The sequence below is a fragment of the Furipterus horrens genome, unplaced genomic scaffold (assembly GCF_987537825.1).
Source record: "Furipterus horrens unplaced genomic scaffold, mFurHor1.1.pri manual_scaffold_15, whole genome shotgun sequence".
Classification (NCBI taxonomy): Eukaryota; Metazoa; Chordata; class Mammalia; order Chiroptera; family Furipteridae; genus Furipterus; species Furipterus horrens.
In genome coordinates this window covers 1,747,253-1,765,168 of record NW_028327185.1, presented here as the reverse complement: position 1 = coordinate 1,765,168, position 17,916 = coordinate 1,747,253, and the positions used below count along the sequence as shown (strand labels likewise).

At 48.4% G+C, this 17,916-nt stretch overlaps 1 long non-coding RNA gene across 1 annotated transcript in view; it reads right to left on the bottom strand.

Moving 5' to 3' along the window:
• LOC149992291 (uncharacterized) overlaps positions 1–17,662 on the bottom strand; it is a 50,945-nt gene extending 33,283 nt beyond the window's left edge. Inside the window, exon 1 of the long non-coding RNA XR_016508302.1 lies at positions 17,495–17,662. This is a non-coding gene — a long non-coding RNA (uncharacterized LOC149992291). The remainder of the gene's footprint in view (positions 1–17,494) is intronic.
• Between the last annotated feature and the right edge of the window lie 254 nt (positions 17,663–17,916).

The following is a 17,916-nucleotide window of genomic DNA, read 5'->3' as shown; positions in this document are numbered from 1 at the left end:
ATGCTGAAGGACATTTCGATGTTGGTGGGAGACTTCTATCCATTAGGAATCTCAGGCAAGAGAAGTCTTCATACAACAAAACATTTTCCTAGACATGGGGCACGTATTTATGTTAGTGAGCATTTAGGACAGGGGGGCCCTTTCAGAAGGAGCCTTTGTAGACAAGCTGAATGGAATCCTTTCTTCTAAAGGACAGGCGTAATTGGATGGCGAAACCAGGGTTGAGTGGCCGGCAGCGGGCGGAAGGAAGGTCGAGGGGCTATTATCTTGGGGCTGCCTGCGGGGGAGGATGACTTCCTCTGCCCTTTACAGTTTGGAGCCCTCCCCCTAGGCCGTGGGAGGACGACGGGCATGTGCCTGTGGCGTGCACCTCTGAGAGTTCTTCCCCACGGTTCTCCGTGGAGACTCCCGGCCGTCGCGCCAGCCTTGGCCCGGGACGCGCCTCTGCAGAGAGCCCTCTCTGCACCTCCGCGCCTGTATAGCTCCGTTGTTAGCTCTCTTTACGAATATTCACTTAAAGAATCAAAGAAGAGATTTTTAAAAAAATTTTTTTACTTTAGAGTGATCTTTCACCGTTTCATTCACGTTACATTCTGCTGACTTTTATGCATAGCGTTACGGGGAGAAGCTCCTTCGACTCCTGGCTTTTCCGTGTAGTGACCACTCGTGGCGCTGTCTTAGCTGCCTGGCTCATCCTGCCGCAGGCGGGCATCTCCTTGGGAAGCCTGGAGGGAGAGACGGGCCGTGAGCTGGCCCACCTCGCACCTGCCCTCTCCGGGCGTGTCTGCGTTGCCCCCGTCCCTCCTTCTCCTGCGTCTCCCGCCGAACAACTGCTTTGCCTGCACAGCCCCGACGCCCTCTTCCCGCTGCCCTGCCGGCCCCCGCGCTCGGAGGGATACGCCACACGCTCCAAGTGACCCGCAGCGACAGAAGGTAATACGGGTGGTCTTGCCTCCGCCTGCCTGACTCTTTATTTCATTTCAGAACTTGAGTGGGGAAGAAGGGGGCTCTTTACCGAACGCCTCAAGAATCCACCCACCTAATGCACAAATATCTGTCCTCTGCACAAGAACCAAGTAACACCAACGCGCTTTATCTATGTTTCAGACGCTGATTGTGATAAGCCACTTTCTTTGTTAATTGTGACTCAGAGCTGCGTGTGGAGTGGGGCCCAGTGTGAGGCCGCTCGTTGTCCTCTTTAAACCACCGACACCCGTGTCTTCGTCCAGTTGTGCTGATGCCTCGTCTTCTCTGAGCTCCAACGAGAATCTGTCGCTAAATTAGGATAATAAATCAAGTGAATGCAGATTTGGAGTTCCGATGGGAAACCCCGGTATGGTGATGCCTTCCTTTTCTCCGCTGGGGAATATGAATTGGACAGCGCAAGCAGCTTTAACGACGTCCCTTTTCTAAGTTTTGCCACCAGGACGGGGTTTTGCAGAGCTGACATCGCAGCCACTTCTAACCTTGAACTCCTCCTGACTTGTAGGCACCCGAGAAGGAGCCCAGGAAGAGGGCAGTGTCGGCCCCGGCACCACACTACGGTTTCCTCATTCAGAAGCCACGTCTCGTCCCCGTGAGAAAAACCACGATACTCAAGAGCGAAATAAGACCCTCCCCTCTCATCAACGTTCCCAGTCATCGAAGCCTGGAACCCCTCTGGACTCAGAACGTTTACCCAACAAAACCAACAGCCATGGAGTCAAAACTCTGGGAACCAGCGGTCGGGGGAGCACACGGCCAGAGGAGCGCACTGAAGGACGCGACCTGAGATGACACGCAGCTCACAGCCTGCACGCCCGAAGTGGCTAAGAAAGAGCAATATTCCTACACAGAGGCTCCCTGGGGGCAAGGACGGGGTGAGCAGGAAGCGAGGTGAGTCCCGGGGGAGCACGCAGGTGGCATCGGAGCGGAATCCCACCTACACAGAAGTGCCACTTCCACAGTCCCAGGGCCTGCCTTTGGTGACCCCGCGGTGCCTGTAGAGGGGGCGCAGCGCACCCCAGTCTGTGCGGCCAGGGAGAGAGACACGCTGTGGCCAGCCCCGTCCTGCCCGCGGGCAGGAGCGCCCCCCGGCCTCCACTGGGCTCACAGAGGGTTCCTTTGCTCCCCCCTGAGACCTGGCTTTCTTTATGGAATAGTTCCATCCATGTTCTCCGGGCGACGGTCTCACTTGATTCTCTGCAGCCGTTTTGTTTGACAGTGACCCTTCCATGACCAGCCCCAGAAGGACTCAAGCTCCTGGCGGGATGGGGCGATCCTGTCACCTGGGTCAAATACCCTTAAGGCTGACTGTGCGTGAGCCGAAGCCCAAAGACGCCCCCTCCCACTTTCCCTGTGCAAAGAAGGGAAAAGAAAGGTAATGATGATGATATTGATGAGGGGATGGGATCACTAAGAGTAAAATAAAGCATCTAAGAAACATAAGCCCCGGTTTCAAGGTGACAAGTGGCAAGAACTCACCTGTCAATTGGACCAGTGGCTCTAAAATGAATCCCATGAGCTACTATTACTATGAGACTCTAGATCATTCCAGAAATTACAGTTTGATGGAGCATTTGGCCTCCATCTGTCTGGACCCTCAGGCTTCAGGGCACCCCATTAATTTCACTGCTCAGAAATGAATTTTGAGACCACTCTTTTTCGGTCCTTGGAGCTGCTGAAAAGATTATATGGTGTACCGCACCGAAGTCACAAGAACAGGCCAGGCATGAGCGTGCTGGAGGCAAACACAGGCGAGACTGAGTTGCTCCACACAGACCATATGACCTGCGTGTGTCCTCACGTGCTCCAGGTATGTGCCACCTACAACCTGAGAGACGGGCCCTGGGCACAGGATGACATAAATGAATTTCACGGTCCCGGGTGTCCTCTGAAAGGTATCTGAGCTCCTCCACATGCTTGTGGGTTTAGTGAAACATTAGTCCTGCCGCAGAAGCTACTTGTTCCTTCCCGGACATGCATGTGCTCGGGGACGCGGGAGAACATCATTGCGGTCGGTGAGTGATGACTCCAGCGGCCGTCACCTGGTGCAAAACACTTTGAGTTGCATGAAATAAGAAACAGGAGGACAGGTATGTCTTCTTCTGAAAATGAACCGATCCCTTTGGTTAATCCTTGGATTCCCATTTGTACGTACTTTAAGAATCAAAGAAAAAAACTTATCCCAAAATTATACTGAACATAATCCAGTGTTTACTTTTATAATTCTGAGACTTTAGCATATTTACAGGGGTGGGAAAAAGTAGGTTATTAATAACACAATATTTAATAAAGAAATAGATAGATAATACAAGAATGAACTCTGTGTCTCATGTACTCGCACCTGTAGACCTACTGTGTCCACCTCTGTGTTTCTCTGGTCTTCGTTGAGAAGATCAGTCATCTTTGAAAATGACTGAATAAGGACAATTTTGAAAATGTAATTCCCTGAAATGTCTGCTGGTTTTGGATTGTGCATACTTAGTAGGTTGCTACCCTCCAATTTAAGATTTTTAGGATAAAACTCTACACCCAGGTAGAAAGTTAGTTCTATTTTTTAACTTCAGCCGACATTTTGAATAAAACTTAATTACTTTGAGCAATTCTAATTTATTTTGAATCAACTTAATTATGAATACCTTGAGGATAAATGAGTTTTTCTCACATTTTTGATATCCTCCTTCCTCTGTAGCCTGGTATTCAGGATAAACAGGAACTCAGTAAATAGAAATAGAATTAAGTAGCATAGTGGTCCAGTCTCTGTCATTCAACCTTGACCATGATCTATGCAACTTGGTCGGCATCTCTTTTGCTTCCTACCCCTCAGAGACATCATGTTAGTTTAACTGAACTCTTTATATGTGGTTTAAAAAAACCTATGATAACACATGAGTGTTTTGCTGAATGATTCCAAAATCACTGATGACTCTGAAGGGTGAAGAGGAAACTGGGTGTAAATTATGAGCCAGGGTTCAAATACAGGAACTTCCTAATAAAAGTTTCTTTAATGGCTTCTACAATAACTGTTCAGTAACATCTGAAAGTTGATGAGAGAACTTATTTTTTCAGGGACAAATAATGGGCCTTCTTCGGGACAGCCAATGCCAGCATGGCTTTAGAGGACAATTTCACATTTATTGTAAAATTTCTTAGATTTTAGAGCGACCCTGCAGGCAGGAAACAGCCACAGTAGCTTACTGGTATGTTGCTCTTAACCTTTAATGAAAGATTTACCATCTAGGCTGAGATCGCACGTAGACACACCAGAGAGTGTTTTTAAGTAGTGGGTGCAGATATTTTCAAGTGACCAAAACACACTTTTACAGTAGGAATTCCTCCAGGGGTAGCGTATTTTAAAAAATTCTACTGTTGTTTGTGAAATATATGAGTTGCTGTCATGAGTTTCACTCTCTGACATAAAATCAAGAACTATTTTTTTTTTTAGAAAACTGAGAACCAACAAGACAATTTTCTGGCAATGACTTAACATTTCTTCTCTGAGAAAGAAGTCGATTTCAGTTAAGAGTTTCACATCTAGAAATGCCCAGTTGTTTAAAGAGTCACAAGAAAGCCTTGTGAGTACAACCAAGCCTCCAACTAAACCAATTTTTACTTGTGTACAGAAGTTTTGGAAAATGTCAGGGAAAAAAGCTGAGAGAGGCGAGATTTTAGGATTTCTAAGTACATAGTATTAATCCTTGAAAGACCTGATCCAAGATTCTGATCGTCTATAGATCTTGTTCTTAAACTGTGAGAACACACGTAGGTTGATGTCCAGTGTCTTCCCCAGAGCTGACCTTCAGTCAACGCTCAGATCGGTTAGGAAAGGGCTGCCCTGTACCATGTCGCCCTTAGAGGTAAGTTTGTCCCTTCTCAAGGGACATTGGTGGCTCCATTCGTTAGGACAGAGGCCATTATAGCCTGGACTTCTTTGCTACTCATACAATTGCTGTATCGTCAAGTTCAGTGCATTTACGAAAACGTCATGAGGTTAATTTTGAAATATGCGGCCATTACTGATCTGCTGTCTTAGGCACTGCTTCAGTTCAGATGGAACAGCAGAATACAGCCTGTTGATTATGCAAAGGAGCTGAAAAGAGGGAAGTGATAACCATCAGGAACTAACCGATTTCGAAGAACAAATGTAATCGGTGTGGAAAGGAAGATCTCTTATCCACACGGTCTTGTCTTACCACTGTGACTTTCCAGAGAGTTCCGTGCACGGAAATTTTAATAAATAAGTAAAATAAATGGGCTTCTCCGTGGTTGTAGCTTAATCTTCATTCTAATGGAACTCATTAGAGAGATTGATCTGCACATCCAAGAAATGATGACCCATGATCATGTTAGATACGGCCAGCATCCTTTCTAAAATTAACACTGTCTTACATTCATAAAACGCTTCATTGCATTCACGTCTCCCTGCCCATTTTATTCCATATTTTAGCACGCTAATGGAAGAAAGGCCATCCGGTGCTCAGAGGAAGAGTCTGGTCCCGCCCATAGGCATCAGGGTATCTTGAATTCATTACTTAACCACCCTGTTCCTAGGCTCCCTCCTTTCCAAAAATAGAGGTAACAGTGGCACTTACGTCATAGGAATTGTAATCTTCGAGAAGCAGGTGTGGCGTGCACAGGGCCGTGACTTCCTGGTGGGGAGCACCTGATAAGCACCCCTGGCACAGGGAGGTGCCCGGGGCGTGTGCCGGCAGGCTGCCAGACCAGGGCGCTGAGCGCCACAGGGGTTAAGTGCTTCCCTAGGAGGTTTGATGTTTCTTATTACAAGTGGACTCTGTTTTATCTTTCCCCGGACTTCCCTCAGAACTAATGTGATTAACCAGAGGCACTGCGGGCTTTCATCTGCCATTTGTAAAGAGCAACTGAAGGAACTCCATCGTATCATTCCCGATAAGTGACCCCAGGCTTCTGGAATCCTGGCCTCTCTTCTCAGGCCTCGGTTTCTTTGTCTGCTGGTCAATGTTCAGGCCCCTTTCTGGCTGAAAAGAATATGATATCACTCGCTAGATAATCAGACTCTTGATATCTGAGGTGTGACGCTAATCAATAAATACCTTAAATGTAAAGGAAAGGAATTTACATTTTGATCATAAAAAATGTTACCTTTTATTTATATATTTATGTTTCATTTTATTTAGGCCCTCATATTTGCTAGCTCAGTTCTTCCTTAGTGTGTCATCCCACTTAAGAGAAAAATTATAATGAAAATTCAGGTGCATAAATTCAATTTAACATTGACAGCATTTATGGAATTAAAGTTCTTTCTCCGAAGGCCAGGTGTCATTGTGAATAATACCCCGGGCTTAATGTGTGTCTATGGGATAATGTATCACAGCTTCACACAAGGACAGACAATATCCAAATCTGAAGTAAGTAAATATTTCTGAAAGCCTACATGATTTTCATTAAATGATTTCCCATTTTCACTGAAGAAACTACTTCCTAGATTTAATATGATCTGCTATTAAATCTTTTATTTTTCTTCTTCATTTCCCCCATCTCGTGGGTTAGGCTTATATGACTGTTTGAACAAAATGATATATTTTTTAAAGAAGGATGGAGAAAATGACGGACATTTCTTCAGTTTCACATCACGGCTGTTTTTGTTTGCTGTGGGCATCTACAAGGACAGTCCAGTGTGGTTCTACTCTGTGCTTACACTATATTCTAAAGGCAGAGATCATTTTGGTAGACAAATAAGTTTAAGAAACTCGTTTCTAATTATCTACTTCTTGACATGACCTGAATACTTTCTGACAATTTCTTAAAAGAATAAATTAAATATTTTGTGTAGACTTCAGCAGCAAAAAAATCTCAATATAGTTATAACTTCATATAGCAAGTGTGTTTTTATAATTCATTTTATATTTGTTATTTAACTCACTTGACATGACATTTTCCTCCCTGGACTCCCATTACTCAAGCTGCACTCTTGATTTCTGGATTTTTAATATGATCTCTGCTTCTGACATGGGAAACTGTGAGTTCTAGTCACATGCTCACCCCCGTGAGTTGCTCAGTCCACACACGACAGTGTAAGCCGAAGGCACAGCCCAAATTAACAAGAGAATTTATGACTTATCTAGGTTGTCCATGAACAAGAAATCTGACTAACGTTGTGTTGCTAAAATTCAGGGTAAAAATGTTGGCAAGATTCCTCAACAGTCTCTCAATGATCTACTTCCTTATAATAAAAACAGTGCCAGTGTTAACTCGAAATACAGCAACTCTGGTTATATCTCGAGGCTGTCTGTTTCGTAACTCTTAGAATTAATTTCTAAATCAGCATTTGGGAAACCCCCGGGTCTAACCCCTCGTGTTCATCACGTGACAGTAGCAATGACAGTTCTGGTCTGTCCTGCAGTGGATCCCCTTTCTCCTGGCAGTGGGATGGCCCCAGAGTGTTGCAGGGTTGGCCCAGAACATCCGAGTCAGAAAGGACCTTCACCAGAGTGGCCATGTTTTTCCTGACCTTCCTTGGCTCATCAGTAACACAAACCCTCAGACTGATCTAAGAGCTCCTTCAGCTGCACAATTATTTACATAAGATACTTTGGCAGGAAATCAGATTCATGTAAGAAATATTCTCAGGGGCGGGGGCACATACAGAATCAAGGCTTATATACAAAGGAATTTAAAAAGGGAAAATTGACTATTGCAAAGGAACAGTCTGGAATCCTTATCAGTGTGGCCATGAGCTACCAGGAGGAACCATGTGTAATGCAGGGACTATCCTGAGACCTCAGGATATGTCGACCCACGGCTCTCAATTCCAGTGAACCCTGAAGAGGTAGGTCCCAGGACCTTGCAGGTCCACCAGCCCTAACTCCCTCCCCTGCTGACAGAGGACCTGAGGTCCAAAAATGTCACCCAGGTATTAAGTAACACCTACAGCTCACTCCTTCCCCCGTGCAATCTTTAATTGCTGAGGGACGGTGATGGGAATAGGACACAAGAATACTGAAAAGGAAGTTACCGAATTAATAAGAGTGTTGAAGAAACAAAAATAGAAATGACCCCAGGGAGTGATGACCTGGAGGGAAAGAATTTGGTGGCTTAGAGCGTAATGAAGATGGGCCGCTGAAAGAAAGAAAGGAGGCCCGTGAGCATTTAGGGACTGAGGCTGTAGACCTTCTGTCCTTATTTTGAGGAGAGCCCTTAGAGGCCAGCTTTCCACACTCATCAGTTCGTTTTTGGAGTGAAAATGTGAGGTCTTTGGATAAACGATTTGGTACACAACACGTACAGAAGAAACCACATTTAAATACATTGTATCCTAAATATTCCTTTAAGAGATGGTGCGTTCAGAATTGTTGCATCATCTTTATTTGTACCTAACGTAAAAGACTAGAAGTCATGTTTATTGAGGGCACACTCTACTCTGGTGTGAACCTAAAAAAAGATGGACTCCTGCACACTTGTCTACCTTCATCTTTAGACTTCGTTCCCCTAAATACTGCCCGGAGCAGATACTCACCAGTGGTCGCCTCCTGTCCGCTCTTGAAATAACCTGCAGTCCACAGAACGTGGGTAGGGAAGAGTTCAGGGGGCAGCCACCCCAGCACCAGAGTTAGGTACCTGGTTGCATCTGTTCCCTTTAGAGAGGCATCGACGCCTTGGTTTTAAATTGACGGTTAGCAGCTCTTTTTATATTGCTGCCCAAATCACAGGCAAGGGGGTCACGGGGAAAAGCTCGTCTTCTCCCTGCAGGTTACGTTTAAGGTACCACATGGCAGTGAGGAGCCCGGACGGGTTTCTTCTCTGCTGCCCTCAGGGAGCGGGGCAGTCTCTGCGGCTGCCACGCGTGACCACACCGTGTATGCAAATCCGCAGCAACACCGCACTCACACAGGCTCTGGGTTTCAATACCTTTTCAGACATGCATTTGCTCCCTTTTAAAAGAAATCTGATTCCCCGGGAAGAGGCCAGAAACAACCCTACTGTGAGGGCGCGTTGCTTTAACTACGCTGGTGCTGGTACGTTCTCGGCCACTCAAAACGCAGGGGACGCTTCTGGCCCCTTAGGACATTTTGAGACAAACATCCTTACGAGGCGCAGCCACGGGGTAAAATCGGAACCCTGATGCGCAGGCAGGGAGCTGCCTGGAACCCACGCTCTTTGATGGGACGAACAACAGGAGAGCCGTGGACATGATGGCGAAGCAGAACCACGTAAGCGTGTTACCCACGTGGTGTGAGCATGCGTAACAGTTAAAAGAGTTCTGAAGGATTTGAATAAGAGGGGGCCTGTTTTCTCAATTTCCGCCACCAAGAGAGCTACCCGGAGCAGGACAATGCATCTTTTTTGGTGCAGTTTGAAATATTTGAAAACTACAAATAAAATTTTTCTACTTTGTAGCTAAAAGGACATCTTTATAGATGCCTCTTTTAGTGAAATTTTAAAACCCTAGTTTCCCTCCTAAGTTAGAGATTTCATTTTCTTCAGAGTTCAAAAAATATATATTTAAAATGAGCAAATGTATGTAATTTAAACAATTACTAAACAAAACATAAGGCAGGGCGAAAAAAATCAAAGTTTTACTATATTTCAGGGTAAAATACGAGGGCATTTTGCATTTTCTTTTCAGGGTGATTTTTTTAGAGTGAAATCAGTTTTTAAAGCTAGAACATGAGGACATCGTGGGTCTTACTAGGAGTGCCCGTGTGTCCATTCCGAATAAATCATTACACACGCTTTTCCAAACCGATGTCAAAGAGACTTTGTTCGGACAGAAGCCACTATTGCCACCACTCCTGCAGAAAGCCCCCAACAGCCCCTGTCCCCAGCTGGTCGGCACGTCACGTGCACTTGAGTCGCCGCAGCGATACCTGCGCTCTCGTCCCTACTTAGAGTTAGGAAAGGAAATGGACGGACGTTTCCAGATCCTAACTTCTTTCTAAGGTGGGCCTCATACGGAACCGCTGGACTTTCAGCTCAGCGCCCTCTGTCCTTTCACAGTGACCTGGAAAACCAGAGGGGGGTCCCCGGGACCCCTGCTGGTCACCATCCTGCTCTGAGAGGTCTCCTTTTCAAGGTGTGGAAGATCCATAAAGCAGTGGAGTCTTGGAGTCTTGGCTTTGGTTTTTCTCTTCTCCCCCCAAGCCGAGCCCACCCCTCTTGACAGAGATTTGAAAATTAACCCTTTCTGTCCCTGTTGTCAGCTTAAGTCTTTCAGTCCTTGCAGGACAAGAGGCACTTGGGAAGGGGGCTGAGTGCTTCTTTCTTCCCCGGGACACACTGAACAATGTCCTGACAGATGTCCGACGGTGACAGGCGTCAGGGCTGCTGTCCCAGTCGGCGAGCTCAGTCCCTTCTGTGCAAGTGTCTAAGCCACGCACTTGAGAACCAAAGACCTCGAACGGGATTGCTGTCTTGGTCTGGGTCCCCTCACACGGAAGGCACACGGACGGACAGGTTTCTAGGTCACGCACATGTATGTGGGAAGCGCCTGTGACCAGCCCCGGGACACGCCCGCCTCCTCCTGGCCTGTTGGATGCGGTTCGCACGCTCGTCTCCCCGCGGGCGCCGTCTCCCTTGGCACTCGGGTTCTGTGTCCCTGGGCCCACGGCTGCCCACAGAGAAGCTGACTTCTCGCGCTTAGGCCCTTCCAGTTAAAGCAGCAATTTCCCTGCGGGCAGCGGGCAGGCCGCCTCCCTCCGTGGCTCCTGAGAGTCGGCCCCACCCCGAGGTGGGCTCTGTCCTGCGGCCGGAGGGAGGGCTGGCCAGCCTAGTCCGGTTCAGCATGACCTCACTGCCCTGTCAGCAGCTTGCAGGAGGCCACCTGCCCCTCCACTTGGGCCCCAGGGCCCCGTTAGCACCGCCTCCTTCGCAGTTTAAAAATGCAAAATTAAAAAAAAAGACCTCCCGACTGTGAACCGTAGCTGCGTAATTAAGGGCGAGGTGAGGCCTCCCCGGAGCAGAAAGGGCCGGGGACCCAGCACAGGGCGGGAGGCCTCTAGGAGCAGGTGCGGGCTCGGTTGGGGGTAAGGGTCCCTCAGAAGGAGCTGGAGCACGGAGAGCCGTGAAGGGGGCCTGCAGGCGACAAGGACCTCAGTCTCCAACTGACGACCGCAGTCCCACGGGACAGGAAAGGGGCCCGGGAGGAGCAGACACTGGGCACGGATGGGAGGCGCCCCCGCCCCCAACCAGCGCTGGCCACCGAGGGAACCGTGACAAACAGGAAGATGCAGCAGGGCCCCACCGGGACCCAGGACGGATGGAGATATCCAGCTCCCTCCGGATCTGCGACGCTCTAGGCTCCTGCAGGACCAAGGCCTGGGAGGGGCGCCGGAGAAGCTCAGTCCTCGCCCTTATTTATTTATGAACTTCTCAGCTGCAACCGCCTGACGTGACGAGGCCGATCCCATTTTACAATTTTCCCCAAGATCCCATGATCTGTCAGCTCCACACGGCGCTCAACTCTGCCAGCCGATGTCTGCTGTTACAAGAGTAAAACTAAGCTAAAGATATGTATAATCGAAGACCTTAGGCTTGGTAGGATGCTTAGCTTCTCTGTTTATATTTTGATTTCTTTGAGGAATATGTTTTGCTCAGTGAGGGCAGTAGAACAAGAATTGACTGAATCACCGCCACCTACCTGTTCTTCAGTGGATTTTTATCATTCATAACTCAGTGGGAACACCATCAAATATGAAATGAATTCATCAATGCATTCGTAATGGCATGATCGGAACTCTCATATTTTGATGACACAAATTGACATATACATGTGTGTACCTGTACATACACATATGCATGTGCATATATGACAGTATCAGGAACTTAAATTTTGCAAGGTTCATAAAGAACTGACTTCATGTCACCCTATGTTGGTGACTTAGAACATGCCCTCACAGTTGTGGATGCCACGGGCAATCACATTTTACTTTTTGTGTAGTTTTGGTGCAAAGAAATTCCGATGGAGCCTAGTCCTGAGACGCGTTTTTCAAACATCAGCCCCAGCCTGGCCTCTGATGAGGCATATCCTATTTTTGACAACCGGTGGATTTTATTGAGATTGAAAGTTCACTCAAGAAGGAGTGAAGAATTCCAAATCAGAGGCAGTGCTGCTGTGAGGCCAGTGTTTCAGCGCCACTGAAACATAATTCAAAGTTCTTTCTTATCTCTATTATATATTTTTAAAATAGCTTTGGTACATGTTTCTATCTTTATTAGTAAAAATAATGTCGATATCCAAAGGATAACTTGTTTTCAGCTAACACTTTCACCTTTCTTAAGTTAACTTTGTAAAAGAGACCGTCTTTCTAAGGGTAATAAACAATGGAGGAAATTATCTGAGTCAAGAACTTGTCAAAAATAGAAAAAAATCTAAACACTTCATGCCCAATTTAAATATGTTCATCGTCTTAAATGCTTAATATTTTCTCACTAATCCCAGTCCAAATAAAATATCCATTAAAAAACATTTTTGTTTATATAATGACTATACAAATAATGAACCAAGAATTTCAGGTAGAGGATACTTTCACGGGTTATATAAAAGGATAAAAATAGTCCGATCGCGATCATTTATTCAAGTGACCAGGAAAACAAAGTTAGCATCAGCTCCCTTTCATCCCGATTCAACCATGATGCCAACGGGCTAATGTATTTTTAACCAATGAATAGCTTACTATCTGGTGGCGAGGCTGTGGAAGTGCCCAACTTTTTATTTTAATTACTTGTGATTATATATGGCAGGAACAGCCAACTCAGATGATTTGCATTGGGGGCCCCGCTTGCAGCTCTATTGAGATGAACACTAATGAACGGCTCCCCCCGAGTGGAGCCTGGCCCATGGGGGTGCGGGGGACACAAAGGCAGAACTGAGGCAGCAAGCCTCACTACACCCCCACTGATTCCCCCCGGCCCCGCCTCTGCACAGGGCCCATTAGAATTGAAAATCCTGTGCTGATTTCATTCGCTGGAATTTTTAAGCAGGTCAAGAAGAAAGATGTTATTGAAAGGAAAAAGCCTCATCTAAATAAGAAAGGAGCACGCGGCCACCTGGTAGGAGCTGTACATGGAAGTTACTTCAGCTGAACTGCAGGCTTGATGTTGAAAAGATGTGCCCAGAATCAGCCCCAGGTCTGTTGACGGTAAAATAGCCCCAATGTTTCATTTTTAACCTCCAGCGATGCCAGACACAGTCCGTTCCCAGCCTGGGACCCAGGAGCTGGTCTGACTTTGAGGCAGCTGGGCAACTCCTCAAACCCGGTTCCTCCAGGAGCGTGGTCTTTGGAAGACGGTGGGAACCATGTTGATAGTTTTCACAGCCATGCGTGGTTTGGGAGACAGACATCCATTAGAGGCAGGAAGCAACCAAACCAGCTCGCCTTCTTTTCCCTTGGAGACGGGAGGTGCCTCCACTCCCTGCTCAGGGTGGAAGCATCTCCTCAGATGATAATTTCAGGCCCTGTGCTCACAGGCTAAGTTCTGAAAAACCCTAATCTCTCTTTCCATAAAGGGAAAAGGTGAGTGTGGGTGTGCTTTGAGAAATCAGCTCCATACTGGTAAGAAAGAGAGATTTTAACTAAAATAACATTCTATACTCTGCCAACTTGGAGTCGGGTCTTTTGCTGTGACTTGATTTTTTCTGATTCGAGGCATTTACAGTAACTGCACCCCCCCTACGCTGATTTCGCGACTCTCTGGACGTAGCCCTCTGCCGGCACGCAGGCAGGTAGCAGATAATGGCACCCAAGTTTCATTGTGTTCAAATGTGCTCGTCTCCTAACTCCAGAGCGTTTAAAAAACTCTGGTCATAATACAGTACCAACAACTGTTTCGTGCCTATGACTATATTCAAATATACATATGTACATACTGCATGTACTACACGCATGTGCAGGACTACACGACCATGGTGACATGCTAAGATAGAGTGTAGCTTTAACTAAAGTCTTCAGATAAATAAATAACTGAATTAAGAGTATTCTAGCATCTGAAACGAGAGTCTGTCCCCGATGGAAGGGACCCGTGGCTGCTGCCGGGCATTTACTTTGTCTGCTCTGCCTTTTCACACAAACCATCACTATGGTGCAGGGGGGTCGGCTGGACTGCAGCAGATTGTCCCTCCCCATCACGCTCTGAAAACCCGTTTGTCCTGGAGCTACGTCCGCAGCTCAGCTACTTCACTCACGTCCGTTATCCCTTTTCTGGGCAAGGCGTCTTTTTAGCAGCGTGGGCGCAAGGCCGTGTTTTGTTTTCAGAAAGTAGGTGAAATTCAAGTCTATTCACTCATTTTTCCCCTTTGATAAAACAATTACTTGCTTCATCCCCGGGCAAGAACGCCACTGCACGTTGGGAGCGCTGTTTATGGACAAACTGCATCAGGCCCAAGAATTTCTCGAAGTTATTTCTTCGCTCCCAGTGTGGCCTTGCCCCACAGAACGTCCCAGAGCTCGTGAAGCTTGTTTTTCCCAAGTACGAAATGTGTCCCTGCTTTAAGCTCGCCACTCTTCTCAACAATAGGAGCACGTCAGCGAGGAAAGAACAATGCACTTTTCACTTGGGCTAGAACAGCTGCACAGCCCGACGGCAACACCGACCTCACGGCCCAGTGCCCTGAAGTACAGACAGGGCTGTCCCCACACATCTGCCTGCTAAACCCCTTCAGAATGCCCCCCTTGCAGGTACGCGAGAGAGAAGCGTGTGGAGCAAATCGCAGCGTGAAGAAAGTCACGTATCCGGTGCGTGGTGTGTAAGCACTGGCAAGTGGGTGTAGCCAGCGAGCCTTTATTAATGACGAGTAATTTAATTATATAGTAAAATGGGTGCAAAGGAGACGTTAGGTATACACAGGTGTGTGATATTTATATCTCAGATATAGCAATATGTTCTGGTAAAAATTTTAAACTTTTTCTATTTAAGTAAAACCAAAGAGATGTACTTAAATGTACATATTATTAAAACCTGAAAGCTGTTTTGCAGAGAACTGTTCAGTGTAAGACGCATAAAACAAACTTGAAAATAAATACAAACACTGTCCCGGCGCATAACATTTTAGCCCGACCCTCACCTAACACAGAGTCCATGGAACCAACGTTAGTTACTTTTAAATCATTGGTATAGAACCTCCCCTCAAGCGGCAGGTTAGCAGTTAAAATGATTTCATGGCTGCAGACACTGAAATGACACGTCGGAACCACCAGCCATCACACGGGGCATCGGTCCCCCAGCTGCTGTTCCCCAGGAGATTTCAGGACGCGCACCCTGCCCGCGGCCGCGCCCGCCTGCGCGTTAACGAGGCTCCCAGAGCCACCAACTCTGCCTGGCGCGCCGCGTCGGGAAACACGTGCCCAGACTGCCCTGCAAGCACACCTTCGAGAGAGGTCGCCACACACAAAACCGTCCCTTCCTGTGGGAGCCGGGCGACCCCGCGCACGCGAGAACTTCCTCGGGCAGCCGCCCCAGCAGACCCTGGCGAGGACAGAACCGCACATGGCGCCCACAAAGGCAAAATGCTGGATCTGATGACATCACCCACAAACCCGGTTTCTCTGTGATGCCGTGAGAGGATTGCCTGGCTGAGTGTGCCTCTTGGGGGTGTGTGTGTGTGTGTGTGTGTGTGTAAGGGGGGTGCTGAAAGAATTGCACCACCAGAGACGGCACAACCTTCTGCAAGGTTTGCAAAAGCCTTTCCACGGATCTTGGACTTTTTGCAGATTTCAGACAGCCCAAGTTCACCAGGAATGCACTTCCCCGCACCAGCGAATGGGGCTTCTTCAGCGGGCACCCTGCCACCCGAAAGTGTCCGGGACGGGGCTGCGCAGCGGAGACCCCTCTGCCCAGCGAGGCGTGTGCGTCTCACGCGGTGCGGGGGGCCCCCCGAGACCTGCCCTCCAGAGAGCGGAGGAGGAGCCTCGCTTTCCAAGGCCGTGAAAGGGTTAAAAGCCCAGGCTGTCTGGGGTAGGAGAAAGGGGATATTGTTGTCTTTCATCTTTCCGCAGCCGTCTGCGCTGGACTCCCATCCCCTCCGCACAGAGCCGAGCCGGGTAGGGGCTGCCACCGCGGGCGGGGGCCCTGGCTGCAGGCCACGCCGGCGGAGCTCCGGGGATCAGCCCGTCCAGCCTTCAGGTGTCTCCGCGCGCGGAGGTGGCGGGGGGGGGGGGGGGGGTTGAGATGCCGTGAGAGCAGACAAAGAAAAAAAATGGTGTATTTCACAAAGGTTAGGGGCAAATGTGTGTCCGGGTCCTCTTTGGGGGGAAAAAAAAGAACCCAAACGTCTCGGACTTTTATAATTAGCACACACAAGCTCTGCTCTGGGCAGACCTCCGAAGCCATAATTAGTTATGTCTGGAGTCTCTGAATAATTCCTTTCAATAACTGATGGAGTTCATATTCTCCTTTTTAACACGAGGAGGTCACCAATGCCTGCCCAACTCTCTTTCTCCCAGAGCTTTGTTGTTCAAAATCTTCATCAGGCAGAATCGCATCCATCTGATTTGCCTTTTAATTTCTTACCAGACTTAGCTGGTAACTTTCGAAGGCTTTGGCCGACCCCAGAAGTAAAGGCATAAGCATTGCTAGATTACGCTAGCTGGACGTAAAAAAGAAGCAGTGGGGAGGAGTCCCCCGCCTTCATTTGTTTCCAAATATTTTATAAATTAAAAAAAAAAAACCACACTCTAGGTCACTTCTGTTTTGAAACCCCATCAAAAAATCTGACTGTGAATGTAACTTGGAGGCTAACCTTTTGCCTGCTCGTGAGAAGAGATCCCCAATTATTTTATCCTCCAAGCATTCTTCTAGAAAGGAGCTTCCGCATGCTCCCTCCCCACCCCCACATCCTCACTCCACCCTATTAGGAATTTTAAAAAAAAAATCTTTCTACATGGAAGGCTGGAGCCTGGGCAAAGGCTGCCTCCTCCCTGTCTCCACGCCGGCCGCCGGGCTCCTGCCCTTCACTGCTCAGGACCCGATTTCACATTTCGGGGGCAGAAACACGGCGACCAGCTCCGTCTCCACCGCGATGGCGCAGGGCAGAGGTGCCTCGAAAATAAATAAGAAGCCAGCCCTGGCTTGAAGCCATTGTTCAGAATTTAAGAGCTCCTTGCCCCGAGTCCTCGCTAATTATAATAACTGTCAGATGGCCGGGAGCTCGAGGGGTTTCTGGGCGGTGGTGGCGTCAGCAAAGTTTGTCTTTTATTTTTCTAGGGGACAGGTCGGTCGGTCTGGGCGGAAGGAGGGGAAAGGAGGGAGCCGAGGGCATGTGTGTCTGCCTTCGCTCTTCCTTGCGAACAAAGCAGCGCCGGGCTGCGCTCCGGGAGACAGGCTCCTGCAGCCACGCTGTGCCATGCCCGACTTTGTCCTTCGTGCCCCACCGCCCACACGGCTGAGCATGCAACAATTGTGCCCGAAATGTCTCCCGGCCCCCGGGACCCCCTGCCGAGCACACCTAGAAAGGGGTGCCCTCGAAATCTTCAAAGACTTGGAGTGGATGACATCAAACTATTTGAATCAGCCCAGTGGACGGGAAGCAATGTAGACTCACCATTTCAAAATGGTCCTTGTCCCCGGAGGCAGAGCAGGGGCTGCAGCCAGACCGGCCCCGCCGCAGGTGCGGATCCCGTGCTGGGCGGGAGGGAGGTGGGGACAGCCCTGCTCGGCCAAGTCCCCGGGACGCAGCCCTGGTGCGAGGGCACGCTGCTCCGGTGAGGGCTGTACTATCTGCAGTTCTGAATTGAACTAAATTACAGCCCATGTGAAAGGCAGGGGCAGACAGTCATGTGGGAGACACACAGCCACCCCATTGGCCCCGGCACCCAGCTCAGGCATCCTGCCTTCTCCCCCATTGGTGCGGAGTTAAAACTGAAACCATGCAGGGCCTCCCCTTGGGCTGATTTGTCCTTTCTGTGTGGACGGATGGCTGGAGGGGTTTTCAGTGACAGACTTAGTTAAGAAAGGGACTGAAGT